Genomic DNA, 12,900 nt, shown 5'->3' with positions numbered 1-12,900 from the left:
GGTAGTTATTGGGGTCAAATTTGTATTCACTTTTGTGGATTGGGGGGGGGGGGGGGGGGGGGGGGAAATCAGTCCTTGGTTCCAAATATTGGGGAATATGCCAGAGCTGAGAATTATGTTTTATAATTTCATTTAGAGAGTTTGTTTTTTGTCCTGTAGTTCATTCAATGTAATTGAAGAATCTAGTGGTTTCTGGTAGTCTTTAATAGTTGATTCTAAGATTTGTATTTGATCATGTACAGTGGGGCAAAAAAGTATTTAGTCAGCCACCAATTGTGCAAGTTCTCCCACTTAAAAAGATGAGAGAGGCCTGTAATTTTCATTATAGGTACACTTCAACTATGACAGACAAAATGAGAAAAAAAATCCTGAAAATCACATTGTAGGATTTTTAATGAATTTATTTGCAAATTATGGTGGAAATTAAGTATTTGGTCAATAACAAAAGTTTATCTCAATACTTTGTTATATACCCTTTGTTGGCAATGACAGAGGTCAAACGTTTTCTGTAAGTCTTCACAAGGTTTTCACACACTGTTGCTGGTATTTTGGCCCATTCCTCCATTCAGATCGCCTCTAGAGCAGTGATGTTTTGGGGCTGTTGCAGGGCAACACGGACTTTCAACTCCCTCCAAAGATTTTCTATGGGGTTGAGATTTGGAGACTGGCTAGGACACTCCAGGACCTTGAAATGCTTCTTACGAAGCCACTCCTTCATTGCCCGGGCGGTGTGTTTGGGATCATTGTCATGCTGAAAGACCCAGCCACGTTTAATCTTCAATGCCCTTGCTGATGGAAGGAGGTTTTCACTCAAAATCTCACGATACATGGCCCCATTCATTCTTTCCTTTACACGGATCAGTCGTTCTGGTCCCTTTGCAGAAAAACAGCCCCAAAGCATGATGTTTCCAGCCCCATTCTTCACAGTAGGTATGGTGTTCTTTGGATGCAACTCAGCATTCTTTGTCCTCCAAACATGACGAGTTGAGTTTTTACCAAAAAGTTATATTTTGGTTTCATCTGACATTCTCCCAATTTTCTTATGGATCATCAAAATGCTCTCTAACAAACTTCAGATGGGACTGGACATGTACTGGCTTAAGCAGGGGGACACGTCTGGCACTGCAGGATTTGAGTCCCTGGCGGCGTAGTGTGTTACTGATGGTAGGCTTTGTTACTTTGTTCCCAGCTCTCTGCAGGTCATTCACTAGGTCCCCTCGTGTGGTTCTGGGATTTTTGCTCACCGTTCTTGTGATCATTTTGACCCCACGGGTCGAGATCTTGCGTGGAGCCCCAGATCGAGGGAGATTATCAGTGGTCTTGTATGTCTTCCATTTCCTAATAATTGCTCCCACAGTTGATTTCTTCAAACCAAGCTGCTTACCTATTGCAGATTCAGTCTTCCCAGCCTGGTGCAGGCCTACAATTTAGTTTCTGGTGTCCTTTGACAGCTCTTTGGTCTTGGCCATAGTGGAGTTTGGAGTGTGACTGTTTGAGGTTGTGGACAGGTGTCTTTTATACTGATAACAAGTTCAAACAGGTGCCAGTAATACAGGTAACGAGTGGAGGATAGTTGAGCATCTTAAAGATGAAGTTACAGATCTGTGAGAGCCAGAAATCTTGTTTGTGTTTAGGTGACCAAATACTTATTTTCCACCATAATTTGCAAATAAATTCATAAAAAATCCTACAATGTGATGTTCTGGATTTTTTTTTCTCGTTTTGTCTGTCATAGTTGAAGTGTACCTATGATGACAATTACAGGCCTCTCTCATCTTTTTAAATGGGAGAACTTGCAAAATTGGTGGCTGACTAAATACTTTTTTGCCCCACTGTATATGTTTTTGCAGTTTGTTCTTTGTTATAGAGACAAAAATATTGGAGAAGTGGTTTATCCATACATCTCTGTTTTGGATAGATTTTGTGTTGTTTGTTTTGAGTATTACAATTTTCCCTGAAGTGGTTCGATTCTTCAATTACATTTAGCTGATTTCTAACGGGCTGTTCCTTCTTATTCCGTACTGTATTTCTGTATTGTTTTAGTGATTCACCATAGTGAAGGGGTAGGCTCAGGTTGTCTGGGTATCAATGTTTTTGGTTGGATCGGTTCCTCAATTTCTTTCTTAGGTATTTGCATTCTTCATCAAACGATTCATCATTATTGTTAATTGTCTTAGGTTTTCTGCTTGAATTTTTTAGATTTGATAGGGAAGCTGAGAGGTCAAATATGCTGTTTAGGATTTTTACTGCCAAGTTTACACTTTCACTATTACAGTGAAACATTTTGTCTAGGAAATTGTCTAGAAGGGATTGAATTTGTTGTTGCCTAATTGTTTTTGGTAGATTTCCACACTATTTTCCTTCCATCCATAGCATTTCTTAATATTATTAATTTTCTTTGGCTTTGATGCTTCTTGATTGAGCAACGCTCTGTTCAAGTCGAGTGTGATTTTTGCTGTGGTCTGTTAGGGGTGTCAGTGTACTGACTGTGAACGCTCTAAGAGGCTCTGGGTTAAGGTCAGTGATAAAGTAGTCTACAGTACTACTGCCAAGAGATGAGCTACATGTGTACCTACCACAGGAGTCCCCTCGGAGCCTACCATTGACTATGTACATACCCAGCGTCTGACAGAGCTTCAGGAGTTTTTGTTGGTTATGTTGTCATAGTGTCTAGGGGGACAAATGGGGGAGGGAATGCTGTCAACTCCTGGTAGGTGTTTGTCCCTTTGTATGCTGAGGGTGTCAGGTTCTTGTACAGTTTTGGCATTTAGGTCACCACAGATTAGTACATGTCCCTGGGCCTGGAAATAGTTGATCTCCACCTCTGGGATGGAGAAGCCGTCAACGTTAAAGTATGGAGATTCTATTGGGGGAATATAGGTAGCACACACGAGGACATTCTTCTCTGTTGAGATCATTTCCTTGTTAATTTCTTGCCAGATATAAAATGTTCCTGTTTTGATACATTTAATAGAGTTGGTTTGGTCTGCTCTATATCACATTAGCATACCTCCTGAGTCTCTTCCCTGTTTCACACCTGGTAGTTTGGTGGATTGGACTACCAGCTCTCTGTAACCTAGAGGGCAAGCAGTGGGTCCGTATCCTCTGTACCATGTTTCTTGTAGGATGACAATGTCTGTATTTGTTCTGGGTTCCTGCTCTGTAGGCCAAAGGCAGATGACCTCAGACCTTGTACAGTGCCTTGCGAAAGTATTCGGCCCCCTTGAACTTTGCGACCTTTTGCCACATTTCAGGCTTCAAACATAAAGATATAAAACTGTATTTTTTTTGTGAAGAATCAACAACAAGTGGGACACAATCATGAAGTGGAACGACATTTATTGGATATTTCAAACTTTTTTAACAAATCAAAAACTGAAAAATTGGGCGTGCAAAATTATTCAGCCCCCTTAAGTTAATACTTTGTAGCGCCACCTTTTGCTGCGATTACAGCTGTAAGTCGCTTGGGGTATGTCTCTATCAGTTTTGCACATCGAGAGACTGAAATTTTTCCTTGCAAAACAGCTCGAGCTCAGTGAGGTTGGATGGAGAGCATTTGTGAACAGCAGTTTTCAGTTCTTTCCACAGATTCTCGATTGGATTCAGGTCTGGACTTTGACTTGGCCATTCTAACACCTGGATATGTTTATTTTTGAACCATTCCATTGTAGATTTTGCTTTATGTTTTGGATCATTAGCTTGTTGGAAGACAAATCTCCGTCCCAGTCTCAGGTTTTCTTCCAGAATGGTCCTGTATTTGGCTCCATCCATCTTCCCATCAATTTTAACAATTTTCCCTGTCCCTGCTGAAGAAAAGCAGGCCCAAACCATGATGCTGCCACCACCATGTTTGACAGTGGGGATGGTGTGTTCAGGGTGATGAGCTGTGTTGCTTTTACGCCAAACATAACGTTTTGCATTGTTGCCAAAAAGTTCAATTTTGGTTTCATCTGACCAGAGCACCTTCTTCCACATGTTTGGTGTGTCTCCCAGGTGGCTTGTGGCAAACTCTAAATGACACTTTTTCTGGATATCTTTAAGAAATTGCTTTCTTCTTGCCACTCTTCCATAAAGGCCAGATTTGTGCAATATACGACTGATTGTTGTCCTATGGACAGAGTCTCCCACCTCAGCTGTAGATCTCTGCAGTTCAGCCAGAGTGATCATGGGCCTCTTGGCTGCATCTCTGATCAGTCTTCTCCTTGTATGAGCTGAAAGTTTAGAGGGACGGCCAGGTCTTGGTAGATTTGCAGTGGTCTGATACTCCTTCCATTTCAATATTATCGCTTGCACAGTGCTCCTTGGGATGTTTAAAGCTTGGGAAATCTTTTTGTATCCAAATCCGGCTTTAAACTTCTTCACAACAGTATCTCGGACCTGCCTGGTGTGTTCCTTGTTCTTCATGATGCTCTCTGCGCTTTTAACGGACCTCTGAGACTATCACAGTGCAGGTGCATTTATATGGAGACTTGATTACACACAGGTGGATTGTATTTATCATCATTAGTCATTTAGGTCAACATTGGATCATTCAGAGATCCTCACTGAACTTCTGGAGAGAGTTTGCTGCACTGAAAGTAAAGGGGCTGAATAATTTTGCACACCCAATTTTTCAGTTTTTGATTTGTTAAAAAAGTTTGAAATATCCAATAAATGTCGTTCCACTTCATGATTGTGTCCCACTTGTTGTTGATTCTTCACAAAAAAATACAGTTTTATATCTTTGTTTGAAGCCTGAAATATGGCAAAAGGTCGCAAAGTTCAAGGGGGCCGAATGCTTTCGCAAGGCACTGTATATTCCAGGATGAGATAGTAAAAGCTTTGCGTTCCATAGTGTCTAGTGTAGTGTTTGTGTGGTTTAGGCCCAGACCATTACAGTTGGTCTCTCTCAGTATATCTCCATCTTCTCCCTATGTTTCTAAAACCCCCAGGACATTGAGATCATTGTGTCATTTCTGTGTGAGTGTAGCATGATGGATAAGAACATTAAAATGTGCCTCCCTTGTATGTCACAGTGTGCCTCAGGGTAATGGTGCGTTTGTGAGGCTATGTTTGTCTGAGTGTGTGAATCAATGTAGCCCCACACAGACACACACATGGACACACGTGTAGAATGAGCTCATATTGTCGCACCTCTCAAAGGCTCTGCATGTGCTCCACAAACCATCTGTGTGATTGCAGTGTAGATTATAATGTACAGTGCGTCCCTCCATGTGTGTGTCACTAATAGGAGTGTGAGTCTGCTGAGGGGGCTGTAGGCTGTAGTCCAATTCTTTGTGTTCTTCAGATGGCGGTTGGCCCCCATACAGCCCCTAACAGAGGGGTCAGGCTCCCGGGCCCCGGGGCCAGAGCATCCATCATCCCACTGGTGTTTGCTCCGTCGACAACACCAATTATTCTGAGGAGCCTATCGACAACACTCGCACACTGGGCCTGTCTATGTCCCACTTCTTTTGTCTTGTGCTCACAGACAAAGAGCAACTGATTACTAATGATGATTTATTAGTAATTTTTTTCAACTTTGTTGTTTTTGACTGTTTTATGGACCGCATCTTTTAATTGTCTCTTTTTCGACATTTTGTTTCATAAGGTCTTTGTGAATTAACATGTTCCAACAACGTGCTGTTATTAACGAGTTGACAACAATTGAGAAACGTTCAAATTGAAAGATTTGTAGGTACGGAATTGCCAGCGTATTCCCTCTTTGTGATAAAGTCACAGAAGTGAAACACTTGTGGATATAGCTCCTCAGAGACAATGACCGTACCCCCAAAGATGTGGATGTTATTCCAGCTCCCTGTCATGCCCCCTGGGCGTATGGCACGTCACAATAGAAAACATGCACACTTGTGTCCCGTTTCCAAAACACACTGAAATTAATGACCAATTAGCTTACACAAGTCACTCTTAATTATGCCTCAGTCTGCTTGTGGCATAAGAGGAATGTAACAATGGCCGTAGTTATCACAGCTCAGGAGAAGACCCAGATGCAGACAGTTTTGAAGTAACAAAAGTTTATTACAAAAACAAGGGCAGGCAAACGAATGGTCAAGGGCAGGCAGAGGTCAGTAATCCAAGGCAGTGTCACAAGCTACAGAACAGCAGGCAGGCTCAGGGTAGGCAGAATGGTTCAAACCTGGAAAAAATACCTAGAGCACAACAGGTGTATGAGAAAACCACTGGTAGGCTTGACGAGACAAGACGAACTGGCAACAGACAAACAGAGAACACAGGTTAAAATACCCTGGGGATAATGGGGAAGATGGGCGACACCTGGAGTGGGGCGGAGACAAGCACAAAGACGAGTGAAACAGATCAGGGTGTGACAGTAGTGTTTCTGTGCCCTTCTCCTGTGGTATCCAAAATAAGAATGCTGAACTCTTTTGGACCATTTGCAGTTGCTTTCATGTATGATTTGTCTTAGATCTCCAAGGGAGGCAAAGTAATGCCTCTCGCGTTGTTTTCCAATTGGTTTGAGTGTCAAGTGGATTCTTATACTCCTCATTGCTTTTCTTTTTGATGTATTTCCAGTGGTTGATTATTGTTTTAGTTAATTATTTCATCAACTCACGAAATTAATGAAGTACAATATGTTTGAACAGGACTTAAAGTATTATCACGCATACATTAGTAGGTCTACAACCCAGACAGAACTATGTCCTGATGTTAGCTTTCGCAACATCAATTCCTATGGAAGATATAATAGGAGGGTAGATGCATAGAAATATAATGAATAGAACAGGCTTGGAAGCTCTAAGGCTGGCAATTTGATTGGTAAACTCATGGGTACACTCCGAATGACTGCCTGGTATTGTGATGCAATCATTTCCATGGTAATTTGGAATGTTATATCAAATGACACCATGGTAATGTAGAATTTCCATTCAAATGATGCTAACTTATGTGGCTTATGCAATGGAATTGTTGTAACGTCAGTCGAGTTGACTCAACAAATCACAGAACAGATTGAAGGGTACACTTCCTGCTTTTACTTCCTCCCATGGGGCTGTAATAAAATGACGCCGAAGAGGATGGCTGACGTTTTACATGCCCGTAACCAATTGTGCTATTTTGTTCGTATTTTTTGCACTATTTGTAATTTATTTTAAAAACGTATTTCATACATAATATTGCTGCTACCGTCTCTTATGACCAAAATTTACTTCTAGACATCAGAACTGGGATTACTCACCATGAACTGGAAGAAGCTTTTTCTTTAACGAGTCCGACGAGAAAGATATACTGCTCTCCCTGGAACAGGCCCAGATCCACATCATTTGCGTGAAAAAAAGACATAGGAAAAGAGGATGCAGATCAGGCTGCCTTTTGAGAACTCCCACTGCCATCAATTCTACTTGCTAACATGCAATCATTGGAAAATGAAATGGATGACCTACAATTATGATTATCCTACCAACAGGATATAAAGAACTGTAATATCCTATATTTCACCGAGTCGTGGCTGAACAATGACACGGACCATATAGAGCTGGAGGGATTTTCAATGCACCGGCAGAACAAAGAAGCTACGTCTGGTAAGACAAGGTGTGGGGGTGTGTGTCTTTTTGTCAATAACAGCTGGAACGCGATGTCTAATATTAAAGAAGTCTCGAGGTATTGCTTGCCTGAGGTAGAGTACCTTATGATAAGCTGCAGACCACAATATATACCAAGACAGTTCTCATCTATATAATTCCTAACTGTCTATTTACCACCACAGACCGATGCTGGCACTAAGAGCGCCCTCAACCAACTCTATAAGTCCATAAGCAAAAAAGAAAATGCTCACCCAGAAGCGGTGCTCCTAGTGGCTGGGGACTTTAATGCAGGCAAACTTAAATCAGTTTTACATTTTTTTTTACCAGTCACATTTGCAACCAGAGGAAAGAAACCTCTAGACCACCTTTACTCCACACACAGAGATGCATGCAAAGCTCTCTCTCGCCCTCCATTTGGCAAATCCAACCATAATTATATCCTCCTGATTCCTGCTTACAAGCGCAAACTAAAGCAGGAAGTACCATTGACTCGCTCAATATAGAAGTGGTCAGATGGTGCGGATGCTACCCTACAGGACTGTTTTGCTAGCACAGACTGGAATATGTTCCGGGATTCATCCAATGGCATTGAGGAGAATAACACCTCAGTCATCAGCTTCCTCAATAAGTGCATTGACGACATCGTCCACACAGTGACCGTACATAGTACGTATCCAACCAGAAGCCCTGGATTACAGGCAACATCAGCATCGAGCTAAAGGCTAGAGCTGCCGTTTTCAAGGAGCGGGACACTAATCCGGACGCCTATAAGAAATTCCGCTATGCCCTCAGATGAACCATCAAAAAAAGGGCTTGAAAACTATTATGGACTACAAAGGGAAACCCAGACGTGAGCTGCCCAGTGACGCAAGCCTATCAGACAAGCTAAATGCCTTTTATGCTCGCTTCGAGGCAAGCAAAACTGAAGCATGCACGAGAGCAACAGCTGTTCTGGATGACTGTGTGATAACGTAGCCAACATGAGCAAGAACTTTAACTTCTTGACGCTACCCATCCCATTATCGGGATCATTTTCGTTAGCAACCGATTCAAATAATATTACAAAAAATTATTAATATTCATGAAATCACAAGTGCAATATTGCACAACACAGCTTAGCCTTTTTTAATCCACCTGTCGTCTCAGATTTTGAAATGATGCTTTACAGCGAAAGCAATCCAAGCGTTTGTGTAAGTTTATCGATAGCACAGCATAACATTATGTACACTAAGCATTAAGTAGCTAGGTTACGAAAATCAGAAAAGCAATAAAATTAATTGTTTACCTTTGATTATCTTCGCATGTTTTCACCCACGAGACTCCCAGTTACACAACAAATGTTCCTTTTGTTCCATAAAGATGATTTCTATACCCAAAATACCTCAGTTTGTTTGTTGCGTTATGTTCAGAAATCCACAGGAAAGAGCGGTCACGACAACGCAGACGTATATTCCAAATAATATCCATAATGTCCACAGAAACATGTCAAACGTTTTTTATAATCAATCCTCAGGTTGTTTTTAAACTATATATTTGATAATATATCAAATGGGTGTGTAGGTTTTTCAAAAACACCGGGAGAAACAATGGCCGCTTTACTCTGTAGCGCAAAACTCACTCTGAGAGCCCCCACCTATCCACTTACGCTATGTGATCTTTCACGCTCATTTTTCTAAATAAATGCCTGAAACTATGTCTAAAGACTGTTGACACCTTAGGGAAGCCATAGAAAAAGGAATCTGGTTGATATCCATTTAAATGGAGGATACGCATGCATAGGAACAGAGAGGTTTCAAAATAAGAGACACTTCCTGATTGGATTTTCCCCAGGTTTTCGTCTGCAATATCAGTTCTGTTATACTCACAGACAATATTTTTACAGTTTTGGAGACTTTAGAGTGTTTTCTACCCTAATACGACAATTATATGCATATTCTAGTTTCTGGGGCTGAGAAAAAGGCTGTTTCAAATGGGTACATTTTTTGGCCATAAATGAAAATATTGCCCCCTACACGCAAAAGGTTAAACAGGTTAACATTCACAAAGCCGCGGGGTCAGATGGATTACCAGGACATGTACACAAAGCACACGTGGACCAGCTGGCAAGTTACTTCACTGACATTTTCAACCTCTCCCTGACTGAGTCTTTAATACCTTCATGTTTCAAGCATACCACCATTGTCCCTATGCCCAAGGAAGCAAAGGTAACAGCTCAGCGTTCAACACCATAGTTCCCACAAATCTCATCACTAAGCTAAGGACCCTGGGACTAAACACCTCCCTCTGCAACAGGATCCTGGACTTCCTGATGGGCTGCCCCCAGGTGGTAAGGGTAGACAACAAGACATCTGCCACACTGATCCTCAACACTGGGGCCCCTCAGGGGTGTGTACTTAGTCCCCTCCTGTACTCCCTGTTCACCCACAACTGCGTGGCCAAAAACCACTGCAATACCATCATTAAGTTTGCGGACGACACAACAGTGACAGGCCTGATCACCAACAATGATGAGGCAGCCTGTAGGGAGGAGGTTAGAGAACTGGCAGTGTGCTGCCAGGACAACAACCTCTCCCTCAATGTGAGCAAGACAAAGGAGCTGATCGTGGACTACAGGAAAATGCGGGCCAAACAGGCCCCAATTAACATTAATGGGGCTGTAGTCGAGCGGGTCGAGAGTTTCAAGTTCCTTGGTGTCCACATCACCAATGATCTGTCATGGTCCAAACACACCAAGACAGTCATGAAGAGGGCACGATAAAACATTTTCCACCTCAGGAGATTGAAAAAATTTGGCATGTGTCTCCAGATCCTCAAAAAGTTCTACAGCTGCACCATCGAGATCATCCTGACCGGTTGCATCACCACCTGGCATGGCAACTGCTCGGCATCTGAGGGTAATGCGTATGGCCCAGTACATCACTGGGGCCAAACTTCCTGCAATCCAGGACCTATATAATAGGCGGTGTCAGAGGAAAGGCCATAAAATTGTCAGAGACTCCAGTTACCCAAGTCATATACTGTTCTCTCTGCTACTGCATGGGAGCGGTACCGGAGCACCAAGTCTAGGACGAAAAGGCTCCATAACAGCTTCTACCCTCAAGCCACAAGACTGCTGAACAATTAATCAAATGGCCACCGGACTTTTACGTTGACCACCCTCCATTTGTTTTGTACACTGCTGCTACACACTGTTTATTATCTATATGCATTGTCACTGCACCCCTACCTACATGAAAAGATTACCTCTTACCTGTACCCCCACATCTGACTCGGTACCGGTACCCCCTGTATATAGCCTCGTCATTGTCGTGTTATTGTGTTACTTTTTATAAATGTTTTACTTTAGTTTATTTTGTAAATGTTTTCTTAACTCTTCTTGAACTGCACTGTTGGTTAAAGGCTTGTAAGTAAGTATTTCACGGTAAGGTCTAAACTTGTTGTAATCGGAGGATTTGATCTAGGTCAAAAATACACAGGTTAAGACAACGTATTCACAAATCTGGTACCAGCACCATTGCTAACTACCAGCGCCGTTGCTAACTAGCATACCCATTGTTGCAAAGAGCTATGGGATATTATAATTGTCTTAACCTTTGTCATCTTCAACCTATGGGTACACTCACATGGCTGCCAGTCCACCCATTATGCCGTCATTGACTCGAACAGGGATATCCGTTCTATTCATTCTATTTCTATGGTTAGATGTGTCGGTGAAAATGGGTCACCAACAGAAGACAAAAACAGAAAAATTCCAGCCCAGTTCAAAATCGGGAAAACTTCACACCTCAATGAACCTGTGAGAGAGCTAGGCAAAACAAATGCTGTGAAGGGGCCTGTGCTGCTCGTAGAGGGGGACGCCCTAATCTCTCTTTTGTCCCGGTCCAGGTAGGGGTCTCGCTTTGGTATGAAGTTCCCCTTGAAGTGGAGTGAAGCAGGGTGGGTATAATGAAGTGTGATGGGACACCACCAGCCCCCTCCCCCGCCATCTCTCACCCTGTCCCATACAGCCCAATCCTGTGCCATTATTGCCACTAACGTCCTTCCTGGGTCTGTGGAGAAGCCAGCAGATGTTGGCTGGTGTGAAAGGACCCTTGAGCTTGTAAACTAGCCGCCGGGATTTGGAGGGGACGGGATCAAAGGGAGGCCTACTTGAACACCTCCAGAGACACATATACTCTGACCAATCTTCAACCTCAGCATGTAGACAAATGTGTGCACACATGTATTCATACATGGACTCTCACATTGCAAGCCCATTGTCCCCATACCGACACATTCACTAACATGCAATCAAGGACAAATGTGTGTACACATACAAACACGATTTCACGCACAAATTTACAGGCATAAACACGCACACAGGTACTTGAACACGCACTAGTTAACCAAACCAATCCAAAAGGGGTCTGTTTTATGTAATACTTGTCAGTGTAATAACTGAAGAATTCACCATTGGAGGAAGTGAGCAGTCTAAAAAAAATATGCAGACAGAGGAAACAAATAGCAGTGTGGAGCGACAGCTTTACTTCGGGTCCTTTTTCCAGATTTAGAGAGCAGAACGGAGGATCAAGCACCCAGGTATAAATTGTCTGAATCTTTGCTGAGTTTGACAAACCCAGGTTATGCAACGAGTGCTGCTTGCAATGCCAGGTGACAATTAAAATAGCAAGCGGTGAAGTAGGGAGAAACTTAGAATAAATAATAATTTGGCAGAGTGCTCAGGCAACACTGTCTGACAAAACATGACAGGAGCAGAATGTGGCATCACATAACACAACAGTCCTTCCCCAGATACCTGTTAGACAATGACTGCTCATCTTATCTTTCCTGGATGAATATGCATTTAGGCCAAATGTAAAGGAAGTGGATTCGGTGGATGTGCCAACATTGTAGCTTTGTTCTCTGTTATTCCAGTGGCAGCAGTTGCGTCTCCCTGTCTGACAGCGCAGGCCTTTCATCCATAGGAGATGTCCCTGCTAGTCCTCCCAGAATGTCACCTCAGCAACATCACCACCGCTTTCATCCGCTGGGAACAGGAAGTGGTTTTTTACGACTGTTTCCTGGATGTTACACTTCATTGTTTACTCTCCCTGTGTCGTGATGCACTCTGTCTTCGTCTCTGAGTTTAAGGTCACTAGGATTTCTATGGTCAGCTAGATCTTGTTTTTACAGCTTACCAATTAAAGTACTACAAAATAACACCTTCATATGTAAAACTAATAATAATAAAAAGGAGAATCAGAGCTTTGTCATTAAACATACCTCTTTCTGTCTATGGCTTTTTTTTTGGGGGGGGGGGGGTGAGAAGAGAGCATGTTGGGTATTCAGCCACCCCTTTTAACCTGGCTCATGGAGGATAAGT

The sequence above is a fragment of the Oncorhynchus kisutch genome, linkage group LG15 (genome assembly GCF_002021735.2).
Source record: "Oncorhynchus kisutch isolate 150728-3 linkage group LG15, Okis_V2, whole genome shotgun sequence".
In the NCBI taxonomy this organism is placed as follows: domain Eukaryota; kingdom Metazoa; phylum Chordata; class Actinopteri; order Salmoniformes; family Salmonidae; genus Oncorhynchus; species Oncorhynchus kisutch.
This window is presented reverse-complemented; position numbering follows the sequence as displayed.